This window comes from Cricetulus griseus, chromosome X (genome assembly GCF_003668045.3).
Source record: "Cricetulus griseus strain 17A/GY chromosome X, alternate assembly CriGri-PICRH-1.0, whole genome shotgun sequence".
Lineage (NCBI taxonomy): Eukaryota > Metazoa > Chordata > Mammalia > Rodentia > Cricetidae > Cricetulus > Cricetulus griseus.
Window position 1 is genome coordinate 64,208,455 of NC_048604.1, and position 5,452 is coordinate 64,213,906.

Genomic DNA, 5,452 nt, shown 5'->3' on the forward strand with positions numbered 1-5,452 from the left:
AAGGGAGTTGGGTAAGAGTGGATCACTCACCTCATTGTGATCAGTCGGCAGGAAGGGAAGGAAGAGTGGCCTGTACCCAGATTCAGGGAGCTCCTCCATGCCTGGGAGTGTCTACTTCAAGCAGGCACAAGCCCGGGGAGATCTGGGTGAATGGCGTCTTGGACAGGAGTTGGGTAAGAGCAGGGAGTCACTCACCTCGTTATGATCAGTTGGCGGAAAGGGAAGGAAGAGTGGCCTGTACCCAGATTCAAGGAGCTCCTCCCTTGCCTGGGAGTGTCTACTCCAAGCATGCACAAGCCTGGGGAGATCTGGGTGAATGGCGCTTTGGACAGAAGTTGGGTAAAAGCAGGGGGTCACTCACCTAGTTGCTGATCGGTTGGCGGAAAGGGAAGGAAGAGTGGCCTGTAACCAGATTCAGGGAGCTCTTCCCTGCCTGGGCGTGTCTACTTCAAGCAGGGACAAGCCTGGGGAGATCTAGGTGAATGGCGCTTTGGACAGGAGTTGGGTAAAAGCAGGGGGTCACTCACCTAGTTGTTGATGGGTCAGAGGAAAGGGCTTCTTTAGATTCTTTAAGAGATTTGTTTACTTTTTGAATTTTTTTGGTTTGTCTTTTCCTCCATTTCTTGTAATTTTGCCTGTTTTTTCTTCTATTTCTTGTTTCCTCTTTAAAAGTCTGTATCATCTTCCTAAGATAATTTTTGAGGTCCATCTCTTCTTTATCCTCTGTGTTGGGCTTTTCAGATCTTGCTGGTGTGGCGTCTCTAGATTCTGGTGGTGCCATATTGGTCTTTCTGTTGTTGAGTGTGTTCTTACTCTGTCTTCTTCCAGTGGGTGCAAGTGGGGTCTCTCCCTCTCTCTCTGGTGGCAAGTGGAGAGCTTAGCCTCTGGAGGCAGCCAGATTGCAGAGGGTGGTGGGTGTACAAGGATGAGGTGTGTCTGTACTCAGGGTCAGCCTTCCTGGTCTGGGCAGGTTCTCTCTTGCCCAGGTGGGCTCAGGCAGGAGTGAGCTGGGGTTGATAGGGGAGGTTGGGAAGCAGAGCAGTGCAGCGCCTAGACTCACTTGAGGCTCAGGCGCCTGCCACAGGACCAATGTCAGCTTTTTATGTAATTAATGTACAATTATGTAGTTCTCCCCTTGTTCTACGTCCTCCTACATGTCGCACACCTGCTCCCATGCCCAAACTCATAGTGTCTCCTACTTCAACCTTTGCTGTTACATACACATGTGCTAAGTCTGTACAGTGTTGCTTGCATGTACATATTTCCAGGAGTGACCACTGCATACCAGACAACTAATTAGTGAGCTCATCCTTGGGAAAAACAAATTCTTCTCTCAATGTTAGTTAATTGAGTGCAGCTCTCCATCTAGGGTTATTTGAAAAATTTGTCTGCTACTGCCCACTAAGTACTTTCTAGAAGACATTCTCCCATGACACATTTTAATACCATTGCTAACCTAAGGAACTTAGTTAGACTGGGAACAAATTTAATGGGATGACTAATGCTTTCAAAAGAAAAGCTGCATTGCCATTTAAATTTTAGTTTCTGCAAGCCTAATATTTGAGAGTCCTGTTCCGTAGCCAAGACTTTTCTCTAGTATGTGTGACCTCTTCTAAAAGACATAGATGATGAATAAACACTTCTGCATACTTAGAATCAAGATAATAATCATTTATTTCTCTGGCTTTCACAGCTGAAGCTGGGTCATGGGAAATTCCCCCAAATAGAAAGTCCTCTGAAGGCTCACATAGGATTGAGAAATCATTCAACTGGTTCTCAAACATCTGTTACTTCCATGAGTCTCCTACATTCTCTGATGGAGAATTTTTCCCCTTTGTATGTTGATATATCCTAGAGGAGTGAATCAGGCTCATCAGGTACAGGTCTGAAATTGTTGGAACATTAATATTGCCAAATATCCTTACATCTCACCAAATGATTTTCATTTTAAAGTAGACTTTTAGTCTATACTGAATCATTGAATGACTTGCTGTTAGATTTGTTCAAAGTCATCTCAGTTCTGTAGCAATAACAGAAGCAGCATTTTCAAAAGCAACAGTAGTAGTTAGTAGAAGTAGAAGCAATGAATGTGGGTAGAGCCTTGTGATTGCACATTCACTCTTCTTTTAGAATTCTGCTAAGCATCTGCTAATTTAATCTTCACATTTGTTTGTTCTGCTTTTGTTTAATTACATAAAGATGGGTTGCATTTCTTTCAACTTTCCTACCTACAGCAACTACCTGATTGATCTAATAAAGAGCTAAAGGACCAATAGCTAGAACAGAAGAGGGCTAGGCCAAGCTGGTGGGCAGAAGGAATAAATAAGAAATCTAGAAGAGAAGAGAAGTGTAGAGGGGCAGAGGAGAGGAGAAGAGGAGAGGAGAAGAGAGGAGAAAAATGAAGGAGAAAGAGAGGGAGATGCCTGGGACCAGCCAGCCAGCCAGACACCAGCCAGCTAGATGGAATAGGACATACAGAAAGAAAAGGTAAAATCCCCAAGGCAAAACATAGATAAAGAGAAACAGATTAAGTTGCAAGAGCTAGCAAGAAATGAGCATAAGATCAGGCTGAGCATTCATAACTAATAAGTCTATGTCATGATGTGGGACCTGATTGGTGGCCCAAAAGAAAGCCTGGTACACATGAGATTAGGGAGGATATTTTTCCAGCAATAAAAATGTTCAAAGCAAAATTAGTTATCCATGAGAAGGGGAGTGAAAAACTAAAAATATATGAATCCTTTAATAAGAAAAACAAATTAAGTCAGGTGTGGAGATATGTGACTTTAATCCCATCACCTGGGAGGCAGAATCAGGCAAATTTCTGTGGGTTGGAGTCTAATCTGTTCTGCATAGACAAATTCCAGACCAGTCAGAGTACACAGTGAGACATTTTCTAAAACAACAAGACAAACAAAGGAACAAACCTTCAGATAACAAAAATTTGACTGAATGTATAGTAGAGAGGGAAAAGTGGCAACTTGGAACAATAAATAATGAAAGAAAGGAAAATGTTGCCAACATGAAAATTAAATAACTACATGAAGATGAATAGATAATCATTTTATATGTTATAAAGTCAAAGTACTGCTAAGAGCTTAGTAAGAAGAAAAGGGGTTGCACAACGAGGAGCCAGAGAAATGAAAAAAAAAAACCTGTTGGACTAGCTGTCTTCTCAGTCTTCAAAACTTGAAGATTGGCACCTATACATATGGAGGGATCAGTTGAACTCGTGAACTCTTTTGATTTATACTGGTGGTGAGCCTGTATTGGACAAGTGTGCCTTGTCTGCCAGAGCTTTCTTCTCTTTAGGAGCTGCCCTTCATTGTGTACCAGGGGCCTCTACTGGCCACACTTCACTTTGCAGTCTGTGAGTTTGTCAGGCTTTCTTGCCCTCCTGAGTCTCCTAAGATGTACCCTTCACAGTGATTAGTGGTCAACTGCTGGCCTGAGGCTAGGCCCTATCAAACTTCTGGATTGTTCTCAGTTGATAAAACTGACCACTGGCTAGTGGGGATGCTGTTATGCACTGCTTAAACAGAGTCCCACTGCCTGAACTTTTCAGATGGTCGGCTCTCTGCAACTTCTTCCAGGACTGTCATTTACCTTGGGTCTGTGGCAGGTTAAAATCAAGCTCCCTGACTTGTCTTTTTTCTGTATTAATGAGGTTTTCAGGGTATCTCGGTTTTGAATAATAGAATTCCCCTCAAGATAGTGCCTGGTCACTGTTCTTGATATCATATGATCTCCACTGCTGATTAATCTGTCAGAGGAGTTATTGGCTCATCAAAATCCACAACTGCATTTGAAGCCTAGAGGGCTGTGAGCTTGACCTGCTTGTAGGGCTGTATGTCTCTTTTCACGGGTTGTCTTATGTACCCTGTAAAAAGACAGGGCTTCTGATTCTTCCTCCTTCTTGCTACGGAACCACACAGCTGGGGCTGTGTTCAGCTTTGTTTCTTTCTGGTGTGGCACTTGTCCTTTTTCTCTGTACTTTTCTGCTGTTATATCATTGGATTTGGAAATTCCTGAAGTCTGTTTCTTTTCTGTCTTTGAAATACAGTTCTCCATCTTATGCTGACTCTTCTTAATTGGATCACATGGAGGCAGCTTCTACTTTGTCAATACCTGGAAGTCCCTTGATTTCTTCTTTTATACCTATGGTTGTAATGATAAATCTTTCCACCAGCCACCTGAATTCCGCCATCACGTTAGGGCCCTGAAATAACATACGAAGTCTTATATTAATTACAATACTGCTGGCCAATGACTAGTGTTCCTTATTTGCTAGCTCAGTCTTAATTATCAACCATAACTACTAATCTATATATTTTATAAAGACTTATCTGATGGAGGATGTCGGTGGCATGCATCCTCTCTTGCCCGGTTCACATCAAGACTCCACAGAGAAGAGAGGAGGAGAAAGAGAGTGATTTCCTGCTTGTCCCTGCTTATATTCTGAGTCTGCCTGCTATGTCTCATCCTGCCTGGATCACAAGACTTCTCCATACTACATTTCCCAGAATCCTCCTCGAGTCCTAGTCCCACCTGTCTTGCTTCCCTATTAGCCAACAGTGCTTATTCAACGACCAACAAGACAAACACACACAGAAGGACTTCCCACATCATATGGGCTCATGAGGACTTCCTCTGATTTTCTGACAAATGTGGAAAAGACTCAAGCCTGGTTTTAGATGGTTCTACATGTTCCATATAGCAGTGGATAAATGCAGTACTGTGGCTATTTTCTGGGATGTGCCAAAGGGACAGTGATGAAGGGAATTTCCCAGTGACTAGAGCTTTGAGTGGTGCACATTTTTGTTAGTTGGAAGGAAAAATGACTAGAAGTTAGATTATGTATTGACTCATAGGCTACCACTCATGGCTTGGATGCCTAGTGAGGAGCTTAGAATGGATGCTGATTGGAAAATTTGGAACAAGGACATCTGGGGAAGAAGTATTTAGATAGATTCACATTTTTAAACATTAAATTTTCTAGTTTTTTGAGAATTTCACACATTGTATTTTGAACATATCCACCTCTCCAACTCCTTTCACAACTACCCTCTCTACCTTCTCACTCTTTTCCACCAAATTTGATATTTATTCTTCTTTTTATTTCCTCATCGAGTCCAGCTTGTGTTGCCCAGCTAGTGAGGAGAGTGGGGCCTGCCCTGGAGTGTGATCAGCCTACAAGGAGTCACATCATTTAAGAGAACTAACCCTGTATCTCCCAGCTGACAATAGCTTCTCAGATAGTGATGGGATTTCATGCTCACTTTCCTTCCTCTATTGTGGGGTTTTGACTGGCAGGTTTTGTACATGCTGTTCCAATCACTGTGAATTCATTTGTGCAATTGCCTGGTTGTATCTGGAAAGCACAATTTCTTTAACCTATCTCTTGCACAGCTCAGGGGAATTTACATTTCCCTAACACCAACTATCTTATCTT